Genomic DNA, 13,408 nt, shown 5'->3' with positions numbered 1-13,408 from the left:
CCGATAAGGCGACAAAACTCCCTCCAAAACAAGGACGAGAATTGAGGACCCCTATCGGAGACTATGTCAGAGGGGAGACCATGAATCTTAAACACCTTGTCGACAACGATCTGGGCTGTCTCCCTCGCGGATGGGAGCTTAAGAAGAGGGATAAAGTGAGCGGCTTTAGAAAAGCGATCGACGACGGTAAGGATTACAGTGTTTCCCTCGGATGGGGGAAGACCTGTAATGAAATCTAAGGCGACGTGTGACCACGGTCGAGACGGTAACGGTAGGGGTCGAAGAAGACCAGCGGGAGGCGAATTACTGGCCTTAGTCTGAGCGCAGACAGTGCAAGAAGCGATAAAACGCCGAATATCGCGCTCCTGAGTGGGCCACCAGAATCTAGATCGAATAGAGGCAATCGTGCCTCGGACACCGGGGTGAGCGAACAATTTAGATGAGTGCCCCCATTGAATTACGGCGAGACGCGCGGAAGGCGGAACGTACAAACGGTCTCTGGGGCAAAGACGGGGAGTAACGGAGTGCGAGAGCGCGCGCTTAACGAGCCGTTCAATTCCCCAGACCGCGGCTCCCACCACCATGCCCTGAGGAAGGATCTCCTCCTTGGTGGAAGCAACCTCTGGGGAAGCGAACTGCCTAGAAAGAGCGTCGGGCTTTAGGTTCTTTGAACCAGGTCGGTAGGATATGGAGAAATCGAAACGTGCGAAGAAAAGTGCCCAACGAGCCTGACGTGCATTAAGTCTCTTAGCAGAACGAATGTACTCCAAATTTCTATGATCCGTCCAGACTATAAACGGAACAGAAGCACCCTCTAACCAGTGTCGCCATTCACCGAGGGCCAACCGGATGGCTAATAACTCGCGATTGCCAACGTCATAGTTGCGCTCTGCGGGTGACAAGCGGTGAGAAAAAAAGGCGCAGGGATGGACCTTCTCATCAGCAGATGAGCGCTGGGAGAGGATAGCTCCCACGCCCACCTCTGAAGCGTCGACCTCGACGATGAATTGCCTGTTAGTGTCTGGAGTCATTAGAATAGGAGCGGATGAAAAAAAAGATTTTAGACGATCAAAGGCAGTCTGTGCCGAATCGGACCAAGAAAATCGCGTCTTGGCAGAAGTGAGGGCAGTGAGAGGAGCGGCGATCTGACTAAAATTACGGATGAACCGACGATAAAAATTGGCGAACCCCAGGAAACGTTGTAGGGCGACGCGCGAGTCGGGCAGAGGCCATTCCGTAACGGCACGAACCTTGGTGGGATCCATACTGATGCCCTCAGCGGAAATTACGGAACCAAGGAACGTGACGGAAATAGCATGAAAAGTACACTTCTCCGCTTTTACAAACAAACGGTTCTCCAGGAGACGCTGGAGAACCTGGCGAACATGCTGAGTGTGTACCTGGAGAGAGGGGGAGAAAATCAGGATATCATCAAGATAAACAAAAACGAAAATGTTTAACATGTCTCTGAGGACGTCGTTAACTAACGCTTGAAAAACGGCCGGAGCGTTGACCAGCCCGAAAGGAAGAACGCGATATTCGAAGTGGCCTAAGGGGGTATTGAACGCGGTCTTCCACTCGTGCCCCTCCTTTATCCGGACTAGATGGTATGCATTACGGAGATCTAGCTTTGTGAAGATCTTAGCTCCCTGCAGGATTTCAAAGGCGGATGACATGAGAGGCAAGGGGTAACGGTTCTTGACTGTTATGTCATTCAAACCTCGGTAATCGATGCAGGGGCGTAATGAACCATCCTTCTTTTTAACAAAAAAGAAACCAGCGCCGGCAGGAGAGGAGGAGGGAACAATAGTACCAGCATCTAAAGAATCAGAGAGATACTTCTCAAGTGCCTCGCGTTCCGGCGCAGAGAGAGAGTACAAACGCCCGCGCGGAGGAGTGGTACCCGGCAAGAGATCGATACCACAGTCATAAGATCGATGGGGAGGAAGAGAAGCGGCCCGGGAACGACTGAAGACCGCCCGCAGATCATGGTACTCCTCCGGAACGCCAGACAAATCGCCGGGCTCCTCCTGAAACACAGGGACAGAAGACACAGCAGGAAGGGCAGACACTAAACATTTCACATGACAAGGCAAATTCCAAGAGAGGATGGAGCTGTTGGACCAATTAATCTGTGGATTATGTTCGACTAACCAGGGATGTCCTAACACAACAGGAGTATAGGGAGAATGAAAAATAAAAAAAGAAATAGTCTCTCGATGGTTACCGGAGACGGTGAGACTCACCGGAACCGTGGCACAGCGAACCCTGGCGAGAGGGCTGCCGTCAAGAGCATAAACCGGGGTAGAGCTCTCTAGATCAATGAGAGGAATGCCCTGTTCACGAGCCCAGGCCTCATCCACGAAACTTCCCTCAGCCCCAGAGTCAATCAATGCCCGGCAGGAGACAGCGGAGCCCGGCCAACGAAGATGAACAGGGAAAGTAGTGCGGGTGCGTGGCGGAGGGACTAAAGTTGAAGCGCTCACCAGTAACCCTCTCTCTACTGGTGAGCTCTGGCTTTTACCGGACAGGTAGAAAGGAAGTGAGAAGACGAACCACAGTACATACAGAGACGCCCAGTAATCCGGCGCTGACGTTCCGCTGCGGAGATCCTTAACCCGCCCAGTTGCATCGGCTCCGCCTCTGGGTTGGTGGCGGACGGAGATGGAGAGACAGGTGCGAAAAGTAGAGATCCTTCAAGGCGGCGGGCTCGGCGGCGAAGTTCGAAACGCTTCTCCACGCGGATAGCCATGTCGATGAGTGGGTCGAGGTTGAGCGGGGTCTCGCGGGCTAAGATCTCGTCCTTGATGTCGGCATTAAGACCCTCGAGAAAGCGAGCCACCAGCGCGGGCTCGTTCCAGTCACAGGAGGTAGCAAGAGTGCGAAACTCAATGGAAAAGTCGGCTGTAGACCTCTTCCCTTGGCGGAGAGTTGAGAGGAGGCGAGACGCTTCAGCCCCGTGCGCGGAGCGATCGAAAACTCTTAACATTTCCTCCTTGAAGAGCCCATAACGGTCTAAACAGTCGGCGTCGGAGCTCCATACGGCAGTACCCCACTCCCGTGCCCGGCCAGTAAGGAGGGAGACCACAAAGGCGATGCGGGAGCGATCCTGCTTGTATGTCGAGGGCTGAAGAGAAAACACAACCTCGCATTGCGTTAGGAATGAACGACATTCAGACGGTTCACCTGCATAGCAAGGAGGATTGTTCACTCTTGGTTCTGGAGCGTCGATATTCTTGTGAGAAGGCGCTCCAGCGCGAAGGTGGTGAAACTGCTGGGTCAAGTCGGTCATCTGAGCAGCGAGAACCTCCATGGCATGACGGGCGGAGACCAAATCATCCTCATGACGGCCCAGCATGGCTCCCTGCATCTCGAGGGCGGTCTGGAGAGCATCATCCTTCGCTGGGTCCATGTTGGCCAGATTATTCTGTCACAGTTCAGAAGGAGAGAGAGAGGACCCAAACGCAAAGGCAGATAATGTCTCTTTAATAAACTCAGGTAATCCACAAAAGGGGACACAGGCAGCCAACAAGGCGATAATGTCAACAGAAACTTTCTCTTCAAAAGCAAACGAGAAGGCTGGCGCACTGCCAGTAGCGGGGAAGACCGGCGAGTACAGAGAGCGGGTCCAGGTAACCAGTGGGCACAACAGGTCTCAGCAAACTCACGTCAGCAGGAGGCTGTGTAGAGATGGTTAGCAGAACGACACGTTCCAGACAGGACACGACAAGACAGCAGGTAAGCAAACAGTAACGTATGTGACATGAATCAATAATCTGGCGGAGAACAAAGGGGAGAGGAAGACCAGAAATAGCGTGTCTCATCAGGGGAGAAGGGCGTACAGGTGGAGAGAGAAGAGAGAGATGAGCAGAGGATATAAGAAGCAGCTGGGAGTAATAATGAGAGGGTAATGAGTAGAAGTGTAAATGCAAGTAGAAAACAAACCACGAGAGGGAGACAGAGAGATAAGGAAGGAAACCCCGGTTCATGACACCTATTGCCCGTTGGGAGCAGCGTGATAAAAAAATATTTTTTATAATAACAGCAAAAATAACAAAAAATAAATTAATTAGGTGCAATGAAGCTGATTATTTGTCTACTATTCTATTGAGGAATGAGACGATTGATGAGCGCTTCTCTGGAGAAGACTGGAGAAACCGGGCATTTCTCAGTGAATAAATTCATGGCCGAGTGGCAGAACTTACGTATCGATCATTTGGATGACACGGGTTCAAATCCCCGACAAACATTTATGGTACATTTTATATAATGCATGTCATAGCCTATTATTAATGCAGACAATCAAACAAACAAAAAATGTTTTTATACAGGATAGCCTCTTTTTTTTTTGGTTCCTAGTAGACTTGTAGTCAAGACCGCCTAAACCGAGACCAAGACACTACCAAGACCAGAGGGTATCGAGACCAAGACGAGACCAAGACCGAGACCAAGTCGAGACCGGAGGGGAAAAAAACAGACTAGTGTTGAAGCTAAGCAATAACCTGTATGAATTCAAGAACAGCAGCATACTAGGGTTCAGCCGCAGTTTACATTCAATACATATTAGACAGTATTACCTCAACTACACATTCAGAACAACAGAGACAGACCATGTCATGTGTGTGACTGTGAGCTCACTGTAAATGTTTTTTGCAGACTGGGTGAGATCAACTGTGTAGCAATTGCATGACGGCTGTTACTGCACTATTAGAGGATTGAGACTCCCTTAACTTGTGTGTACTGTTGAGGACTGACATGACTGGTACTGGTTCATCTGACAAAACATCAAACACCATCTTGCTCCTCCAACAACTGTCTAAGAATGAGAAATATGTAACCAATCGAAATTATACTTAATGTGTTGATGAAATAGTAACATCAGATTAAAGATACACAAATATAAACTTGGATTAGGCCTAATGTTTAGTCAACACAACGGAGATATGCAGAGAATATTTAAGACCATTTATTTAGTCTAACACCATCTTAAATACAATACTGAAATCAAACAACACACACACACACACACATTGGCGGTGCGCTCAAAGTCATCTGTCAGTTGTGCAGTTACCCAAAATCTCCTGAATGAAGTTAAAACCCATCATGTCACTGATATGTGGTTTTTAAATCAAGTGATCAAAGTGCTCGTTGCGCTGCGATCAGTGGCGCGGATACAGTGTTTTCTCGTGTGGCTCGCGCACACGCCGCACTGTCTTCACTCGGACGCGCGCTTCAATCCGTTGCGGATACTCTCTATTCGTTCTGGTGAAATTACAAAACATAATGCACACAAATGTGTCCCTGCTTGATATACAACCACTGATGAACATAATCGGTTTTGATGAGAGAGAAAAACTATACGAGAAAAAAAAAAACCTATACGAGTGCGGAGTAGAACCCAGAACCTCTGACACGGTTGGCGAAAGTTTTACCACTGGACCATTAAGATATACATTATTCTAAAAAGGCGAAACAGCTCTGTAACAACAAATACATGCATGTGATTGGTTGCATTTGAAGGGCGCGAAATAATTAATAATGCTGCATTATCGAACGTTGTGTCGTTGTGGATATTGCAGTATTGTATTGCAAAATCCCCCGACCACTATGTCGGTCAGACAGCGAGACCTAGACAAGACCGAGAGGTCCGAGACCAAGACAAGACCGAGACCAAAGACCGTCAAGGCCGTGACAAGACCGGGACCACGTAAAAGTGGTCTCGAGACCGGTCTCAAGACCAAGACCGGTCTCGAGACATACATCACTAGTTCCTAGCCTATAAAGAGTCTGTAAAAACACGGTTTTAAGCAAGGTGCGATTTGCCAGGGGGACGGGGATTTCCTTCTGGTCTAAACATCCCCGCTTCTGCTGAATTATTTTAATCCCCCCTCCCTCCACAGTAATCAATGCTATAAATTACTTCACCAATAGACCATTTAAAATATATAAAACAAAGATATGCAACAGGCACGTTTAAACGACAAACAATAAAATCAGAACCAGTTTCAGTTCATGGTTCCAGTGCCTTAATGCATGCACGGCTTTCAAAATGTCACAAAGCGTTTTGAGATTATTTTGAATGAAATATTGAAGTTTATAATTAAGTATTTTGGCACACCACGCTGAGTGGCGCTATCCATTGTTCTAAAGTCGGGTTTTATTCTGGTATGTTGAATTAGTGTTCGGCAGATGCGGCAGCGTGTTTATTTGGATTTATTTTTCTCATAACAGACATCTAAAATAACTTAGGCCCTAATAGGCTACTCCGTAGTTTTTTAGTCATACAGATCAGAGTAGCCTAGCCTACATCGTTCAAAACTGTAAACTTTTATTCGTATTAGGCTAAGGATAAAAGTTTATCTGTCGTCTCTGTCTCCGGGAACTGCGCGTCACAAAAATGAACCGAAAGCCACTTGCCTCCGCTCAGTCACGATAAGAAATCGGCTATGTCTAAAGCCTTTAAATGTCCAAATATTTAATAAATGTTATCTGATTAGGTAATCCGTATGAAACCGAGAGGTGCAGAGGATCTACTCAGACATGTTTAGCTATCATGTGAGTGCTTCCCAATGAGGAACGGACAAGGGTGAAAATCTCTAGGCTATAATTAAATGTAGTCTAGGCTAAATCGCCCTGAATTAAATTATAAAAACAGTTCAGATAATTTATGTCGAAATGTTGCGATATTGTTTCATTTAAGTTCATAATTATTCTATAAATGTTATTTAGTTTAGCAGCAGCACGATAGCACAACAAATTAAAAATGTCGCAAGAATAAGATTCTGTTTTAAGAAACTCTAATAAACTCTAACTCGAAGCAACCCTGTTTTAAATAAATAAACTGCCCCCGACACTTTATTTAAACCTTGAAATGTCCAGGATCTGTTTTAAAAAATGTCTTCCTTTGCTATGGCGGGTATCAATGTCAGTCATCTCAATTTCGTGAATGATTCACAAAACAATAATTTGGCAGATTAAAGATAGCTTCATCATTTTCATTTTCTGACGCGATCGGCTGATAATCTTCCTTCATCAGTTTTGTCATCTGTGCTGCGGCTCTACTGGAAAGTAGCAAATGTATGTTGTAATGTGCCATTGATAATTAAACAAAACGCTTGACTTCAATAAACAGTTACCTATCTAAGCATGAAGAATAGTAAACATTTAACGCTGTCAGTGTCTAGTGAGATTCGATCTCGCATCGCTTGAAGCTCCATGAAGCTCGTGCTGTTGCGTTGTCCACAGAGCTATCATCGGACCGCTGTTAAGATCACGTCTTATGCTCTTACAAAGCCTCATTGATGTAGCCTAATATGTTTCTAGTGCAATGTTTTGTGTTGAATTGTTTTCATTATTTATTAAATGTATTACATTTAATTTCAGTCTTGTGATTATATGAATTCGTTTAACTACATGTTTCACTTGCATTGATCTGCTAGTACCACATTTCAATCACTCTCAATGAGCCGCGGCGCGGCGGCAGATTACGCAATAGAGAGAATAAACTGACACTTTTCAGTCGCAAGTCTGCGATTGCAGCGCCTCTTAGCGGTCAAAGGCAGCAAATACACACCCGCAATTTTACTGCCGCGGGAACGGCGGCGGTAAAAGTATTATTCTGGTTGAGTACCATCAGTAAAACATGAAACAAAAACAAAAAATAATTCCCAGTATTTTCACTTGTATTTATTGGAGCATGGCCTCATTCTCTTTATACTGATATTGTCGGTTTCACCCCTTCATATCCAATACTGTTCACAAGTTTAGTCTTTATTCCATGGTTACACATACCCAACCCATTCTCACTCCCAGGGCATCAAAAACTGAAGCATGGTCAAGTGCCACAGAGAAGACGTCGAAGGTGCCCCGCATTGACGAACAAGGAACTCTTGATTAATTTCAACGGTTTGCCTTATGCGTCAGATTAAGACGCAAAAGGCAAATTAATTTAGCCTAGTATAATAGACCCAACGTCATCGCAATTTTCTAAAGCTCTGGTAAGAAATAAATAGGCCTATTAAATTTATAATTTTTAATAGTTGTTTCTATACCTACATAAATGTATTTAATGTCTATAAATCCCCTTTTTAACATTATCTGTAAAGACTTTTATCTGGACTAGGCTACCTCCAGCAACTCCACTGTGTGTGTATTTGTGTTTTTATAATGCATAACTAAATGATTGTGTAGGCCTACTGTGTATACTTCTGGCCTGTTTCCTATTGTAAAAAAAAGGAAAAAAGATTAAAACACACACATTTATATGTATAGATTTGAGATCTTTAGGCTATTTTTGGGTCATTGACGGATAAGACTTTTTAAAGGTTGTGTAGGTAAGAATTGTCTAAAGAACTTTTTTTCAAATTGGCTTAAACTGTCTTTATATACCAATACATAATTAAAATGTAAGTACTTTGAAAAAGAGAGTATAAAAATTTAGTGACTATAGTGTATTTAATCTTCAAAAAACACAGCTCATTAATTCCATTCGGGACGAAACAAGTGATTGGCTTGCGCGACTGTCACTCTCCGTCGCCATGACTACCGCCGCTATTACTGACTCTGCCCACGTGCGCGCAGACGCGCACCCGTTTTTAGGTGGGAGTGAATGGAATTAATGAGCTGTGTTCATTGAAGATTAAATACACTAGAGTCACTCAGTTTTTTATACTCTCTATTTCAGAGTACTTGCATTTTAATTATGTATTGGTATATAAAGACAGTTTAAACAAATTTGAATAAACGTTTTTTTAGACAATTCTGACCTACCCTATCTTTAATAGGCCAATTTTAAAATACCAAAAATATGGATATGTTTGGCCATTTTCTAAACATTTGGAATGTAGTGTACACATGCCTTTATAAAGAAAAGTAAAAAAAAAATAACATTTTAGTGTTTTTACACTTAACCCTTGTGCATCGTTCAAATTCCCATCCTTTCGTTATGTTCGTGGCTGAAAACAGCCACTACTTTAAACTGCTGTAAAAATTTATCAGATAAATATTTTTTAGAATTTGTTTTTGCACAAATCTATTAATCAACCTCAGTCCTGTTCAAAACTACTAAATGTTTTTAAAAAAAAATCCAAATTCAAATTCATAAATTATGTCACTGATTTTGGGGGGGAAAAAACACAAAATTACTTATTTTCAATATAAAATGTGATTGTGGACTGGATTTTTTTTTACCTTTTATCAAAGTCTTGGACATGTCAAAGATTAGAAACAACATTGGTTTTGATGCATTGTTAGTTTTTGTGCAGCATCAGATTTTAACTTTTTCTCCCACATTTACTGTTCTTGGCTGTTTTTGCCCCATTGACTTCCATTATAAACACATTTTTTGATTGCAAAGCCATGACACCATAAAATCATGCATTTTTGATTGTTGGTGGTTTTCCCTGTTGGGAAGAGGTAAAATTACTGTTGATAACCAGGTGGCAACATTAACCCTTTATATAGGCCTGTGCAAAAAAAAGCTTAGTTTCTGGCTTTTACATGGAGTTATATGGAGTATAATAGCATAATAAAGTGTGTGTGTGTGTGTGTGTGTGTGTGTGTGTGTGTGTGTGTGTGTGTGTGTGTGTGTGTGTGTGAGAACTCACCTTGATGCGCCTGAGAAAATCAAAATATGCACCTCAGCTCTCAGAACTACATGGAGTAAACAAAAAACAAAGTGTATTTATGCATTTGCCTTTTGATGGTGAGAAATGCAGACTAAACAAATACTAAGCAAGTGGATTTAAACACTTGCATGCAAGCCTGCTGGTCATTTGATGGTGAGAAGAGCAGCAAGCAACATGAGAAAGGGCTTAACTTGCAGTGAAGTTTTAGAGATGATCATGCAGCCTGACCCCTCCAGCGAGCTGCAGGATGTATTGTCTTCTCCCTCTGACACCACAGACTCAGGAGAGGCAGATCCTGATTTGGATGTGGCACCCTGATCATCCTCTCTAGCTTCCACTGAAGGCGAGGGGGATTCGGAGGATCCTGGGTCTGGGTGGATTGGGAGAAACGGCGAAGTGTGGTTTTCCACCAACGCGGAGACAACTCCCTTTCTTCAGCCTGCCAGAGGCGTGACTTGAGTTTTTGAAAAATTTCAAAGCATTTTCCCAAAATGTGTGTCAAAATAAGATTTGTCACCAAAAATCATTCCATTTGCTGAAACACAGAAAAAGTTATGGCCAAAATAAGACTAAAAAATACCCCATAGTGGCTGAAAACAGCCCCAACAGCACATAAGGGTTAAGTTAATAATACATAGCCTTAAAAAAGTCATCTGGGGCGACCGTAATATTTCTCAAAATTCACATTTTTATGTATCATTAAGACTAGTTGAACTCATATCAGTAAGTAGATAAACTGATGAAGAAAGATAAACTTTAGTGCCCTTTCATTTTATGAAAACCATTATTTCACAAGTTTATTCTATAATATCAGAGTCTCCCTCATAATCCAGTTACAATACTGATTTTTACTTTAAAAGCAAAAAAACTGAATTAGCATTTATACAGATATTACACATTCAACAATAGCATACCACTGATTAATATTTGAGGCTAAACTGATGGATAATTGGTTATGAATTTATTCATTTATTCATTCATTTGTTGGTTACCCCACATGACATATGGTCGCCCCAAATGATAAGAAAACCACAGGTATAAAAATTTCAGTTAAAATGTACACAAAAGAGTTCAAGACGAAATAAAATGTAACTCTTTTTATTCAAATAACATTTCAACATTTAAATATAACAAATCAGAAGGACATTAACATTTAAAATTATATAATTTTTATTGCAACACATTAAATGCTTCAAGAACTTAAGAAGCTGAGTAAAGAATCTCTTTTTTGGAACCTTTTTGATTCATTGGACAGGGATGAACACTACTTGCATCTCAATTAACCTTTCAACATTCAAATATCACAAATAATAAGTTTCTTTTTCTGGACCCATTTAGCCACATAAGGCAGTGATGAACACGACTTGCATTTATCTAAGCTGAGGTATTTCTGAACTTCCCTCTCAGCTTTGAGAAGCGTGATGTTGCTGGCTCAGGCTCTGAGATCACAGCATGCACATCTTTTCTGTAGTAGAAAATTAAATCTACAGTTTGTGGCCACATGAAGAGTTTTTGTCACCAGATTGTATCATACAACTGACCTGCACTTCTTCTCCCACAACCTCAAGCACTTGGGCAGCATAAGGCTTTTCATCATAAATGACAATAACAACCTTGCCACAAAGATCTAGATTTTCTTGTTCCCTAGGTGGTTGAGGAGGAGAGCTTGGGGGATTCTCAGTGTTGCACACAGTGCGTCTCACTCTCAGGTCTACTGTTACGGGCTTGTAACAAGGGCATGGACTCCTCTCTGTTTTCCTACAGAAGCATGACACAGTCCTGTGAGTGATCTGTGAAGGCTGGGTAGACCAAACCTGGTGTATTTTAAAGGTGCCCTTCACAGCCTCCAATTTGTCAGGAATTAGCTCATCACATTTTTCAATGCTTTCTCTGTTTACCAGAGGTGTGGACTCAAGTCATGTGACTTGGACTCGAGTCAGACTCGAGTCATGAATTTGATGACTTCAGACTCGACTCGACAAAATGTACAAAGACTTGCAACTCGACTTGGACTTTAACATCAACGACTCGTGACTTCACTTGGACTTGCGCCTTTTGACTCGAGAAGACTTGCTACAGAAAACTGGGGGAAAATTTTTTTCCGCGCCGCTCTCTGTTTATCTGCATCTGTGAAAAAAAGTGCACCACCTGAATGCATGCAGAGAGCGCGCGCGCTGCCTGCACGACATCCAATCACTGTAGTCCCACATTGTTTTGAAAGACAACCGATGAAGCGCAACACGCAACAACGCGCCAGTTGGCAAAAGGAACAAATAAGTCGTCGTAAAAACAAATGATTTAGATCAGTGGACAGGGCGCATATGAACGAGCAGAGACAGAGGAGCCCCGGTCGCGCGCGCGCACTCACTGTCTTCAAACAACACGAGCGCTGTATGCTCTCTCCCTCGCGCATATCAATATACGATAGTAAAAGGTAGGAAGACCGATTGTGTTTTATAGATCAGTAGTTTGCTCAAAGAGTGTTTGATTAGTTAGCAAGTAGCCTACATGTTCAGGAAAGCAATAATACAAATAGTATGGGTTAATGTAACGGTTAACGGACTCTGCACGATGCTCTTTTGAAGCTGTCAAATGGTGTTGCTTTTGGACACTTAATTGTGATTATTGCTGCTCTGAGGTTTCTTATTGGCTACTGTTAAATCGTTGTTGTTGTTCTTGAAGAAGCATTTACTCTTGCCTCGGAGAAAACAACACGGGAATAGCGACAATTGTGCATATAAATTACTACATATGGCTTGTATTACAGCCTGTCGGCAATTTCTACATCCTTTTGTGAACGTCGTTTTACACTTGTATGCTGCACAGCGGGTCATCTTAAAAGTGCTGTCGGAGCTACCAATCTCTGTATATAACGGCCGTCGGTGCCCTCTGCTGGTAGGGAATCGTAAGATGGCCGCTCGAACACTTCCGGTGGCTTCACTGCCTGGTGGCAGTTTAGAACGTCATGAGCTATCCAGTCATTAGTGACCGTAACTTACTAGCTGCTGCATATTTACTGTATCAACGAGATGAGGCAGCAGTAGACCTGCAAATACAAGCATTTTTTGGGAATTTTTTTACTGTATTTGATTAATGTCATTGTATAAAAAGAGGTTTAAATAAATACAAATCTTACAGACATACATGATTTGTATACATTTTATTTCTGTGCTAAGAGGACTTGAAATGACTCGAAACTAAAATGGTAGGACTTTGGACTCGACTTGAGACTTGTTGGCTTTGACTTTTGACTCGACTCGGGACTTGCCTCATCTTTGACTCGACTTGACTCGGGACTCGAGGGCAAAGACTTGAGACTTACTTGTGACTTGCATAACAATGACTTTGTCCCACCTCTGCTGTTTACTCAATAGTGTGTGATGCTTGAGCCTAATCTTGTGTTCAGCATCTCATAGAGTTGCTGTGGTGTCTGAAGTTCACCACCTCTTTGGACAAAGCGATCTGCTTCTCTTTTTATTGCCCCACCAATCCCATCTGGGGCCCCTTTCCCATGAGACTTTTATGAATAATTCCAGGTCACCTTAGTGAACCCAGAAAGGAAAGGGACAGTACTGAGGAGGTAGAAGTTGTTTTTATTCCGGTACTGTGTAACCGGCCCATCACTCTGAATGTGGAGGGTTGTGATCTGTGGGAAGGTTTCACGAAGCTCTCCTAAGATGGGCTCTAGATGTGCCCACACCGCCCGCTCGTCATGGCGCAGGCTGTCAGAGAGTGTTGCATAGGACTTTGTTCCATGCACAGTGTACAGGACTGCTGTGTGG

The sequence above is a fragment of the Phoxinus phoxinus genome, assembly GCF_949152265.1.
Source record: "Phoxinus phoxinus genome assembly, chromosome: 9".
Taxonomy (NCBI): Eukaryota; Metazoa; Chordata; class Actinopteri; order Cypriniformes; family Leuciscidae; genus Phoxinus; species Phoxinus phoxinus.
Note: the sequence above shows the minus strand (reverse complement) of the source record.